This window comes from Prionailurus bengalensis, chromosome B4, assembly GCF_016509475.1.
Source record: "Prionailurus bengalensis isolate Pbe53 chromosome B4, Fcat_Pben_1.1_paternal_pri, whole genome shotgun sequence".
Classification (NCBI taxonomy): domain Eukaryota; kingdom Metazoa; phylum Chordata; class Mammalia; order Carnivora; family Felidae; genus Prionailurus; species Prionailurus bengalensis.
Genome location: NC_057358.1, coordinates 47,070,084 through 47,083,990, shown reverse-complemented (window position 1 = coordinate 47,083,990; position 13,907 = coordinate 47,070,084).

Sequence of the window (13,907 nt, the reverse complement as noted above, 5' to 3'; positions counted from 1 at the left end):
ACAGACCCTGCAGAAAGGCTCACCAAAGGGCTGAGACCATTAGGGCTGGAATCCTGGGTTTCAGGTATAGAATATAACAGAGCATGGCAGGGGATACCGGCTCTGCGTGGGTACATTTTGTGGCCCAGCTGACTCCTTGCCCCACATGGGAAGACAGAACTACAAGATGACTGGAGGGGGACCTTCAGAATCACAGGGTCCAGGACAGGGGCCCCTTGCCCAGATCTCAGGTCAGCGATGCCCACGCATACACAGAAAGGAAGCCTCTGTGCCCAGAGGATCAGCCCACTCTCCCAGAGGGGGTAGAGCCCCCCAGCACATATATGAGCTTCTTTCTGGTAGACCTCATTCTCTGGCAGGAAGGAGGTCCACACAAGACCCACCTCCTCTTGCCACCCTATCCCTGCCGATTCATATTCCCCTACTTCTTCTGGGGGCACCAGTTTTCTTATCCTAAATGGCTTTTCCTCCTCTGCTTCTTTTGACAATATTCACCGGAAGCTCCCATACCCCTCCCGTGTCCCTGATCCAGACAATGGCCACACCCCACCTGGTTTCCTCTGCAAACTGCCCACCCGCCTTTTCCCTCCTCAGCAGGGCTGTGCCCCTGGGCGGACCTCTTCTCGCCTGAAAGTGCCCTTCATACCTCAGAGGGAGCTATGTGCCTCGAGGTTCTATCATCTCTGGCTAATATCCTGGCCTCATATTCACTCCCTTGACCTCCTCTCCTTACCTTTACTCCATCATATGAGAATAGGCTGCTGGGCAGGGTGTCTGATACACAAAACCAGACTTTACACTTCCAGATAGTTGCGATCTTCAAACTGGTGACCTGCGCTTATTTCAGTAACATTCTCGTTGCCCCCAAATGTTATTGCAGCTTCCCTTTTAAAATTGCCTTTGAGAATTGCAGCACCTACTTTGAATATCCTAGCCCAGGCCCGGCTTTGTCCACTGTTCATGGATTTAATGTTTTGAAGAAGTCCTTGATTTCCTTTGGAGTAAAGCTGGTAAATGAAGTAAACTCTGAGTAATCAAATTAAGACATGCAAAGCATGGGGCTCCTGGGGGTGAGCATCTGACTCTTGATTTCGGCTCAGGTCATGACCCCACAGTTCATGGGATCCAGCTCCGTGTCAGGCTTCAAGCTCAGCATGGAGCCTGCTCGGGCTTCTCCCTCTCTCTCTGCCCCTCCCTTGCTCTCACTCTCTGTGTCTCTCTCAAAATAAATAAGGAAACTTTAAAAACAAAAGAAGAAGAAGAAGAAAAGAGGGCATCTGGGTGGCTCAGTCGGTAAAGCATCGTGACTCTTGACATTGGCTCAGATCATGATCTCACGGTTTGTGAGTTCAAGCCTCGCATCCAGCTCTGTGCTGGCAGCCTGAAGACTGTTTGGGACTCTCTCTCCCTCTCTCTCTGCCCCTTGCCTGTGCTCTCTCTCTCAAAATAAATAAATAAACTTAAATAAATAAATACATATATACATACATAACTCAAAACATGAAGGGTGAGTTCTAGGAACTCGTCCGAGGGAAATGCTTCTAGATAGGTGAAAAGACTAAGTGAGGTAGATTTCCAGAATAGTAAAATAAACAAAAAAAAAAGAAAAGAAAAGAAAAGAGAAAAGAAAAGGAAGCATCCAACAAAAATGTGCAACCGGCAAGGATGCGGCAAACATAGTAACTTCCTGTAACGGAATAGTTGTAGCCCTCAAATTGTGCAAGACCACGTGAGGCCACGGAAACGTCATGGGAGGGGTGGTGGAGAGGATGGAGGGTTATGCAAGGAAACACGTGGGACCCTTGTGGCCCGGAAAGGCTCACCATCTGACTGTGGTAGTGGATACACAGCCTACCCATGCTAGCGCTCTATTGAGCTCTGTGCACGCGCGCGCACATAAATGGGCCCAACTACGAAGATCTGAACCAAATCCATGGATTGCATTAACATCAATGTTCCGCTTGTGATACTGTGCTGTAGCTTTCTTTGCAAGGTGTTGCCATTGGGGGAAACTGGACAAAGGACAGCAAGTTCTCTGCATTACCTCCTAACACTGTGTATAAACACATACTGGCTTGAGAAAAGTTTCACTTGAAACACACATTTGAACTGACAGGGCATGACTTAAATGTGGACACTGTTGCTTCAATGTCCGGCAGGAATTGGATAAACTCACCCACAGTGAGGTGAACACAAACGATTTAGCATAATGCATTTTAGGGGAAAGGTTACATTTCTCCAGGCAATTAGACTCACATTTGTCTCCAGCTGACAGAAGGAGTTTGGAGCCAGGCCCACCGTTAGGTGAGTGAGGCTTCTGCGGGCCCTGAGAGTGAGCGTCTCCATGCAACCTTGCACCTCGGTGCCTCTCTCGGCTCATCCCAGCCCTGTCTGTTCTGAAATGCCACTTTTGGCTGAACTAGGAGCAAAGAGGCTGCTCGGGGAAGTGGGCAGCCCATAGCCTCGCACCCTGCGGGCCACGCAGACCCTGCTATGGATTCCCTTTCCGGGCTTGTGGAGGAGAGAGAGGAAAAACAGAGCTGAGTATATGCAAAGCGGCACAGCTTCGTAGGTGTTCCTGGTGTAAGTTTACGAAAAGAGAATAGCGGCCGTGGCCTTTTAAACACCACTGAAATATTCCTGTTCCTACCATTTGCGGTATTTTTTGTAAATATTTGTAAAGTGCCTACTATGTGCCAGGCATTTTTCTAGGTTCAGGGAAGACCACCCTGAGCAACAGTCTTTTCCCTCAGGAGGCTTACATTTCCTCATTTCGAGACTGTATGATCCAGCTTAAGAAGTCCCCAACCAAAGCAAATTCTAAGCAGAAAAAAGGCTACCGACTTTGCGCCATAGTTTAAGCTCCGCGTTGTTATCTCATTTTGTCCCTTTTGACAGGTTTTGATGTGCTGGCTATCAACGGGACTGCAAAGTGTTAACAGATGGAGGGGCAGGAAGGCAGCGGAAAGAGCCTCCCTCGCAGACAGAGTGATTGATTTATATTAAACCACACACGGCTATAGGGGCAGTAGTCATCGTGGGTGGGAGCCTGGAGCCTTGGCAGCGGGCAGACTTTGGTGGAAGCTCTGGCTCTGCTTCTTAGTCATTTCCATGGGATTCATAAGACGACACACCATCCGGGATGACCGTGACAGCTGAGTATGGGGAAATCACAGACGGAAGCTTTTAGTACAGTGGTAGCCATGTAGTAGGGAGTGAATGAACTAGAACTGCTATTATTAATACACTGAAGCCTTCCAGGGTTACCTTTGTAACACCTTTTTCACAAGTGACATCCTGGCACAATTTGGGGCAGAGAGCCTTGTGCATCTGCCTGTGATTATGCACAGACAGCCTGGACAGTGTCGTTATTGGAAAGGCCTTGAAACCAAGCACGACTCTCAAGTCTTCGATATTTTCCTCAAGCATCTACTTCTAGGGCCCAGGTAGAACAAGCCGAACTTGCAGATTTTAATTCAATTCAATAAATATTCATGGATCCCAAGGCTGTGAACGGAGCTATTGTCATAGACGGTAGATACTTCTGGTGATGGAAGCATTTCTCTTGGCGCTCAAAAGCATTAAACTGTGAACAACTAAGAGTCCTACGTAGAATATAAATAAAATGCATGTCAATATAGGTCCATGAAATGAACTGTGGAACACATTATCAATTTTTTAATCCATTAATTAAGAACACTCTACAGTGGTCTATGATATCCCAGACACGATGTGCGAGACCCTAGGCTTCCAGAAACAAGTATTGAAACTGACGCACTTCATTCTCTCATAGTCCATCAGGGGAGACAAAGGAATAATTATGATTTTAGCATAAATAGATACTAGGAAAGAAATATGTACAGGGATCACAAATAAGAAGGGGTGAGTTAGGATGACTTTATACATGAGGCTTAAAAACTAGGTACAAACTCCTCGGGTCATCTAGAGAGGAGGACACTCCAGGTAGACATATCTCCACGTGCAAAGGGAGGATGGTTGCCACCAAAGGGAATGGTGCCTTTAGGGGAAGGGTAGGCAGTTCCCTATGGCTCCAGCTAGATTTGCAAAGCAGAGAATGACAGCATATGAGGTGGAGACATAGGAAAGATCGAGTTCTTGGAGGCCCTATTACGCCCTGCTAGGAACTTATGCTTTATTTTGTAAGCAGTAATGATCCCCGAGGGGTCTTAAGGAGTGCCCATCAAATTTACCTTTTAGAGCAAGAGTAATTTCGACACAGGAAAGGAGAGGAACTAGAGGGGGAGAGATGAATTTCCTTCCTGGTCTGGGACCATTTTCAGGCAGGAAGATAAGCACTTGAACTGATGCCAGAGTGGAGGCGAAGAAAAGAAAAGTTGGAGACAGGAGGTACTTTAAAGCTGAAATTCCAAGGATTTGGTCACTGATAGGATGTGAATAATGGGAAACATGGGGAAAATTTTGGCTGAAGGCATTAGAGACTACCACAGATAAGATGGCAAGATTCGTGGCAAGCAGAGGAGTGGAGGAGGAGAAAACAGCTGTCATGAAATGTTCTTTTCCATCTTCAGATGCGCGGGCTGCCCCAGGACCCGTGCTGTGCAGCCACGGGAGACCAGACTCCCGTACGAGCTTATCTTGGGTACAGACAGGGCACAGCCACACAACATGCACATGGCTCTCCTCTCTCATTCTGTCACATTTTCTAAACACTCTCACAAGAGCCCAATGTTGGCAGAGCCACGTTCGGAAGTCAAAACTTGATAATTGATGCCGTAATCCCCTGGATTCCCTCATTAGCAGCTGCTAATGGCTGGTGTGTTAACGATTCAATTAGGGCTCTAATAGGCCCATTGTAAACCACATCCCTTCAAAGGGAAGAGAAGAAGCCCTGAGATGACGGAAGCCAGCAGCAAAGGTCCCAGAGAGCACCAGGGCCCTCCCCACTGTCGGTCCCTGACTGGGGCGCACTCGGTCCAGATGAGCCCTCTCCAAAAGACCTGCCGGCTGGCAGGATATTGTATTGCAGAGGGAGGAAAGTGGCCCTACCAGAGCTTCCAGCCAGGAATCTGGAGACTTTCTCTGCCAAAAAAGAGGGTCCTTATGAGTCTAAACATCCAGATCTAAACTTAGGCTGTGAGTTGCCCTCTCCCAAGCCAATAACTATGAATGACGTCTTTACTCAACCGCGCTCTGCAGCCCCAACTCAAAGGCATATTCACAGAACCTGAGAAGAACTCGAAGATTACTATCGTAGCCACCTCCCCTCCAGCATCTGCCCTTGAGTCCCGGTCCATTTCCATCTCTCTGCCATCTTTTTCCTCCATGACACGTGTTTTTGAAGAGAGACAGTTTGGTATTTGAAAGTTGCAGAGTTGTTTGGTGGGGGTGAGGATGTCGTCAACCCAGGGACCTCACACAATTCGAGAGACCCAGAGGAAAGCCCGGGGCATGACTGACTTCCTCTGGTTTATGGGACTAGCTCTAGAAACATCTGCCTTATTGGGGACAAATGTCTCAGCAATAAAATGTGGATATCGTTGGTGGAAGGCATCCCTAACTAGAGGGGGCTCGGTTTGCGTATTTCCCAAGGTGATTAGAAGAGAAGTACGTAGTCACAAAGCTTTTTAATCAGCTCTTTGGTTGGTTAGTGGAAATGCAAGCAGATGCGATTTTCTTAAATAGTTTGGCCTCAGACTTCAAAATCACCACCTAGGGGCACCTGGATGGCTCAGTTGGTTAAGTGTCCGACTTTGGTCGGGTCATGATCTTATGGTTCATGGATTTGAGCCCTACATCAGGCTCTGTGCTGGCAGCTCAGAGCCTAGAGCCTGATTTGGATTCTGTCTCTGTCTCTCTCTCTCTCTCTCCCCCGCCCCTGCTCATGCCCTGTCTCTCTCTCTTTCTCAAAAATAAACAAACATTAAAAAAAAAAATCACCACCTATTTTTCACTTTCTGCTCTATTTTTCACTTCCTCTATCCTTCATCCTTTTAATGCTCACTTCTGAAAAAAAATTCAGATACTATACATGTATGTAGATATTCCCTAAAACATGAACTATCCTGTGTCGTGCCCACCAGCCTTTTCAAATCCTGCACCAGGCCTCCCCCCCCCCCCCCCCCCCCCCCCCGCCACCTCTTGAGTCTTGGACCCTCCAGCGTCACACCCAGACCTTGGGCTGGCCCTTAGGGTTCACATCACAAACCTACTTTTGCAGAAAAACTCAAAACCAGGGAGCTTGACTGTACTGCCTACTCTTCTTGGCATCTTTTTCCTAGCCCTGCCTGTCTTTCTCATCTCAGTTTTCTTCTGCAGCTGGTGGGAGACAGGTTCTCTGGGATGCTCTGTCAGAGTCAGCCAGCATGATGCTTGGAATAGGCAACTTCCCATGCCCTGTAGGCCTCACTAATGCAATCTTACCCGCTGAACTGCAGGGCTGGCGACACACTGAACACACAATGGAAGGCTTTTCTGAGATCATCTATTAGGCCAGGGCAGAGAACCAGCAGTGAAAAGAGCTGACCCTAGTATTGACCTAGAGTAGCAAAATCACGGAACTAAGGGCTCTAACTCATTTTGTAAACTTTGGTTAACCCCTCTCCTCTGGAGTCATTTATAAAAGAAGGAGATTGTTGTACTCATCGTTCTATGACATTCTATGTAAGGAAGACTCAGACCCAGGCTCACCTTGTCAGAGCTCTCAGTGCTAGGAACACACCCTGGGTAGATCTTAACGCCTACCCCGATCCTAGAGACCACATGAAGGAAAAACTGATGTAACTAGACTATTATCATCTACTCAGGAGGTTGGCAGAGAGGATTTGCCAGAAGGCTGACAGAAGGTCCTGAAAATGAACCATGTTACCATTGTTCCCAGAGGCCCCAAGAGAGGGCGATGTGATCTACAGGGTCAGCAGAGTTCTAAAATGGCTCCAGGATCTTTGCCCCCAGATGTCACCCCCCCATGATTATGCGACATGACACGACCAAGGGGATTGCAGATGTAATCAAGGTTACTGATGAGTTGACTTCCAGATAGGGAGGTTACCCAAGTAGAACCTAGTCACATAAGCCATTTAAAAGCAGAAATTTTGTGGGGCACTTGTGTGGCTCAGTCGGTTGAGCATCCGACTTCAGCTCCGGTCATGATCTCACACTCCGTGAGTTTGAACCCCGCGTTGGGCTCTGTGCTGACAGCTCAGAGCCTGGAGCCCGCTTCAGATTCTGTGTCTCCCCCTCTCTCTGCCCCTCCCCCGCCCATGCTCTGTCTCTCTCTGTCTCAAAAATAAATAAAAACATTAAAAAAAATTTTTAAAGCTGAAAGTTTCCTCTAGCTGGTGCCACAAGAGAAAGAAAGATGTGAAGTGTGAGAAGGATTTGACTTGAGGGGGCCACAGAGAATGACTTGAGGATGAAAGAACAGACCTACGCTGGCAGACTCCATCTTGTTCTGTGTCCTCCACCTTGAGTGACTATGTCTCCGACATGGCCCCTTTCTGGAAAATCGCAGAAACCTCAGACCACACCTCCTCCCCTTGAGTAACCTCCCGCTCACCCATTCAAACTTCCCGATCAAAACACACCCGGCAACCTGCAAAACAGGACTCTGACCCTTCCCCAGCCAATCGGCTGAGGCCACACCCTTCCCCAGCCAATCGGCTGAGGCCACACCCTTCCCAGCCAATCGGCTGAGGCCATGACCCTTCTGCAGCCAATCGGCTAAGGCCACAGCCATTACCTCACCAACTGCCCCTAGACCCCTATCAAACTTTTGTGCTTTTGAAACTCACTGGCTCTCTCCGGCATCTCACCGCTGCATCGGTGCAGGTAGGGGATTGAGCTCGAGCTAGCTCGAATAAAGGCTCTTTGCTTTTGCATCGGACTCGGCTCCCTGGTGGTCTTTGGGGATCGTGAATTCTGGGCATAACAAGGAGAGTGGTCTTCAGAAGGTGTGAGTGGCCAACAGCCGGCAGGAAAACAGACACTTCAGTCCTGCAACTTCAAGGAACTGAATTCCACCAACAACCTTCATGAGCTTCAAAGTGGATTCTTCTCCAAAGCCTCCAAACAATGGGTAATGCCTTGATTTCAGCTTTGTGAGACCAGCTGAACCCACCTGAACAGACCCCTGAAATGGTAAATGGGTGTTATTTAAGCCACAAAGTTTGTGGTAATTTGTTACACAAGAAATAAAGCAAACTCGATAAATAGCTCTGACCTTATGTCATTCTATCCTTGCCGAATAAAGAGACTGGGTATCTTGGATCTGGGGCTGGTACGAGGGCTCGTATCTCAAAAGAGGAAGTGTAGTACCATGGAAAGATTTCCAAATTTGAAAGTCAGGAGCCTGGATTCCTATCCCTGACCTGCTGTTTACAAAACGCCTTGTGGCCTTGAAGAAGACACATAGTACTCCACTCCTTCCTTACCTGTGAAATGAAGGGCTGGCCCCATCAGTGCTCACAGCCCTTGAGGGCTCTGCCAGCCGGGCTCCAGACCCCACATCAAAGAGACAAGCTCTGCTTTGAACTATTCTACACACAAGGCTTCCGAGTCAGATTTCATTAGAAGAAGGGTATCTGTTGCCAAGATGAAATTTGAAAACCACTGATCTGGCTGCTTATTAGGGCCCTTTCTAGCTCTCATGGTCTCGAAAATAAAGCTCAGGCGGGCCACAACTGGAGCTGTGGAAACGTGGTATGAATGGGGGCTTGAGTTAGTAGACAGACTAGCTGAATCAGACGTTCTCTGTCAACAAAACCTCCTCCTTCCACCTCTTTTTCTCTGGAGGCCTGAATGTCTGGGGCTATAAGATTAAACCATACAGATTCCAACTCAAATCCTGACTCTACTTTCAAATCCTGACACTGGGTAAATACATTTCTTAAATTCTCAGAGCTGCAAATTCTTTAACTATAGTGATGTCGCTTTGCTTGAGTGTTGTGCAGATTAATCAGTGCTATAGACAGAATGTTTGTGTTCCCCCAAAAGTCATGTTGAAATCTTCACCCCCAAGGTGATTGTATTAGGAGGCGGGGCCTTTAGATGGTGCTTAGGTCAAATGAACTCTAATGAACGGGATTAGTGCTCCCAGAGAGGCCCTATAGAGCTCCCTTTCTGCCATGTGAAAACACAAGAACATGGCCATCCTTGAACCAGGAAGAAGGCTCTCACCAGACACTGAGTCTTCTGGCACCTTAACCTTGGACTTCCCAGCCTCCAGAGCTGTATGAAATAAGTTTCTAAAACCACCCTGCCTATGATATTTTGTTACAGCAGCCCAAATGCATTAGATATTGTGGTCAAAATTGTTACAATGGTTAGGCCCCCAAAATGCAAAGGCTTAAGAGTAATAGAAGGTTGTTTTTTTTTTTTTTCTCTCATGTTAATAATCTAGAGCAGACCAGTTGGTGGACTGTCTGTTCCAAGCATTCTTTCAGTATCCAGGGATCCAGGCAGATGGTGGTTCTATTACCTGCAACTTGTGGCTCCCAAGGTTACTCAGGATTACCATTCTAGCCATCTGGGGCAGGGAGGAGGGGTGTGTGGTCTGTGTAGGACTTCTTGAACTCTTTTCGTGGTCAGATCTGGTAGTGGCTTGGGACACTTCCACCAGCGGTCTATTGGTAAGAGCTTAGTCATGTGGGCATACGTGGTTCCAAAAGGAGCCAGAAATCAGTTCTTGGCTGCATAGTTGTTTCTCAGCTAAAATTCTCTTACCCTGAGTTTGCTGGAAAATTAGCAGTGGTTTCCATCACATTATACATAGAAGAGTGCCTAATACCTGGAAGGCTGGTGCTCAGCATCTCCCCACAGGCCCAGCTCTGCTAATTAAGTGGGTTTCTATGCGGGGTACGTGGAGGTGGGCAGCAACATCCCTTATGCTCAGTTCAGAACTTTCCATAGCTGCTTTCATTCTCCTTCCCTTAAATAATTCTCTTTTCTAAATCTCTCTTTTCCTAGATTGGATATAGCAATCAGCTGATGCCCTTCTAAGGCCTCAGGCTCCTTTGGTTTGCAAACTTGCCCTCACTGGACTGTCTGGAATCTAGCCATTTGAATCTTATCAGTCCGTTCTCCATCACCAAAGGACTTCAGTGGGAGAGTGCCAACCAGGCTGTCAGCCACAGGCAAGCTTTCTGGAAAAGATGTGCCAACTGCTGCAACAGAAAATGCCGTTCCCTTGAATAACTTTGTTAGTATTTGAAAATTTGTTTCCTTGCTCCTTATCGTATTACTGGGTATTCAAATACAAGAGAAAGGACAGGGGCAACAGCAAATGAAAATGACATTCTTCTCACACACTCACAGATATGGAAGGGCAGGCCTTATTCCCTATCATCTTGGGTGGTTTGTTTTGTTTTGTTTTGTTGTTTTGGAGGCTCCCACTTTCATTAGACCACAGCTGCCTTAGGGATCATTAAAGGAAATGTTCTGAGATTTTTTTTTCCCTTTGTATCAAGCAACTGGTAGCACACACTTAAATTAACATTCTTTGAATCCCAAGCCCAGAAAAGAGCTGCCGTGGGCTGAGTTCTGCAACTCGGGGCTCAGATTTTACTCCCATGAGCATGGGACATTGGATATGCCCAATTATGGGATGGTGAGCCCAATTATGGGCTGACAGTTTCCACATGGGTGCAGTTTAGGTTTAGAGCTGGGTACAGGAGCATGTCACTGTGCTAGCACCCAGGCCACCAGATGACTAGCCAACAGACACGAGCTTCAGACTGAGATAAGAAGGGTTGTTTCCCTTCAGTGGCCTCAGTCTCCCCCTACTCTTCTCAAACTTGCTATCAGGAAACAGTCATATCCTTTAAAGAGCCAATGACTGATTAGACCTGTACTATTGCTCTCAAGGTTTCTGATATTTTAACAAATTGTTTTGAAGAGGAAAGAATGAGTGATCAGTGTCAAAATTTTAGACATTGATGGGACGTTTGGGGAAGGAAACTATTTCAGCCTCCCCCAACATGCATGCGCGCACACACACACACACACACACCCTAAAGCCTGTAGTTGAGGTGGTGACCTACTCTATCTAATCTCAGGGATAGATGGGTCAGAACAAGTCATCTCACTATATCGTCGGGTGGCAGGGAGTATTGGGGAGACAAAATGACAAAGACAAAAGTAACCAGTGAAAACATACAAGTAGAGAGGTGAAAGGGGAGTGTTTAGGTTTGGAGAAGCTTTCTGCTCCTAATGGGTAGGGAGTTGAAAAGCACCAATCTCATTGCACCCCCTTGTCTTCATGGGGAAATTGAGGAGCCAAGAGGTTGAAAGCCCCCCATGGAGGCTCATGCAGTCAGTGAGGAACCCAGGTCAGAGCACATGCTTCCATCAGTTAAGTTCTTAACTCTCATTTGAGAGGTATCACCTCCAAATGTCTGAGTTCCATTGACCTTCTTTGTAGCAACTGAAGTAAGAAAAACAACATGAAAAGCCTCTGCCTCTTGGTACCATTTGCATATTGATTGTCCGTGTTTCTCCATAGAGTCAAAGGGCAGCATTTTCTCTGTGCCTTCTCCTCTTGCCCGACGCAGATAAAATGTGCTGCTGTTGCCCTTGGTTTTCCCCTGGATGTTCAAGTAACGTCCAGGACTCAGGGAAGTACGACTTCTTGCTTTTCACTGGCAATAGGTGTACAAATTAAGAGTCTTCCCAGGGGCGCCTGGGTGGCTCAGTCGGTTAAGCGTCCGACTTCGGCTCAGGTCACGATCTCACGGTCCGTGAGTTCGAGCCCCGCATCGGGCTCTGGGCTGATGGCTCAGAGCCTGGAGCCTGTTTCCGATTCTGTGTCTCCCTCTCTCTCTGCCCCTCCCCCGTTCATGCTCTGTCTCTCTCTGTCTCAAAAATAAATAAAAACATTTTAAAAAAAATTAAAAAAAAAAAGAGTCTTCCCTGAGACAGTATGCATGATCTCAGACGCATTCTGCTTGATATCAAGAGCTCCTCGCCAGCAAATCCACCAAGGCTAGAAAGGAGAATGCTGGAAGGAGACAGGGGTTTGGGACTGCAGATAGGGCTGTAAATGAGAAGGGGGAGCGTGCAGAAACTAAGGAAGATGTGAGGCATCGATGCCAGCAGATCAAGTGTGACAGGTGTTCATTACATGGATCATATTACATTTCCATCATTTATATAAATCAAAAAGAATTTCCACAGAGCTCCCCCATAATTTAGCATTAGCCAGCTTTAAGACACAGACTTTCTTCACCTCTTAAAAGCACTTTTATCTATCTAGCTTTCATTTGCAGAGTGGGATAATCAGGGGAGGATCCCCAGCCCTGTTGTGTAGCCCAAGAGCTCTGCTGAGCAGGTCTGGTGCTGGCAGAAGTCCTCAGAGGCACAATGCAGTCGCCTGCATCCTAACCCCTGCTTTCGCAAATACCGTGCTCGCATTACCTACCGGTTCTGATTTCTCCAAGGTGATGACAAATTAGGAGTGTGCAAACTCCTCAGGCTCATTTACAATCTGCATACAAACCACAGGCTGCCAGCCTCCTGGGAGTTTGAAGAAAGTCTGAAAGGCTCTCCCTTTCAGCTGCCGTGTTTGATAAAGCCCAAGGGAAGCAGAATATTGGGGATTTCCATAGCCTCTGTTCTGCGGGTCTCCTAAGAGCTTTGGAATGGCAAAAGCATAGGACGGCCACATTTTTCTATACAGAAGCCAGGGTGCTGGGAATAAAGGAGCAGCCTGGAAGGAGAAAGGAATTTTAAAAGCCATGGACAGTCCATCTAAAGTGCGGTTGGATGCCACACCAAGAGAAGGAGGGTGCTGAAGGCAGACAGACCTGCTCTCTTTGCCTTATTGCTGAGGAAGGAAATTTAAGCCAAAAGAACAAATGGATACATTGGAGATTCCTTAAAGTTTTTACTGTAATTATATAGCCTTAGGAGATGAGGAATTGTAAAGTAGATGTTGGCTGAAACATTGGACATTTTCCCAAAAGGATAATTGTTTTCGTTTCTTTTTCCCCTTAGAAAAAGAAACAAAAAAGTCATATTAATACTGTAGTCAAGACTCTGAGAATGAGTCTGTTTTGACTATTTTTATACCAAAAATAGGAGACAATCTTGTAATGACCAGCAAAACCTAACCAGAGAAGTATTTTTATTTCTGCTACTAGTTAAACACCGACTTCTTAAATAAGATGAATAGCTTGGCCAATAAGAATGATTAGAGTCTGACCTGGTCTTAAGAAGAAAGAAGTCTTAGAAAGAAAAATGCCCCCATGCTGATAAGCGCCTCTGCCCTGATTGGTTGGGGATAGGGAGGACAGAAGGGGAAAAGAACACCATGAGGGTGGAAGCCACCCGGAGATCAGTTATCAATTCTGGTAATTTCCTCTACAAAACAAAAAGTGGAAACTACCTCTCCGTAGAACACCTGAATTATGAGCGTGCCCTAATATTGGAACAAGTGGTAGGAATTTAGGAGCAAGGTGGGTGATTATTGTATCTTCCTCCTTTTTCCGACACCCAAATAATTAGACTGCTTTTCTCTTGGCTCTGGAGTTAAAAAGATGCAATGCAATGAAACCTTTGCAGGCTAGAGAAGATTGAGGTAACCTGGTCCTTCTCGGGCTAATCCTGAAGCCACTTGTAACAACGTGAAGACAAAACAGTAGTCCTCTAACTCCCTCCTACAGACTGACCTTGGAGCTCCTCAGCTCTCCCCGTGGAGGGAAGGAATGCAGAGGAAGAGCAGTTTTAAGTCCCTGGTCAGGGTCTCTGAAGACAATTCCTTAGGCACGAAAAATGCCTAGACATTCCTCAAAACCCTGCATAACCTAGCATCTTAATTTGGACCTGGATGAAACAAAGCTCTGACTCCAGATTCAAACACGGTTTAGTTTCAGATTGTAGGCTCCTGTCACAGCCAAAGTTCCTGAGGTCCCTCCTGGTGATTTCCAATGTCA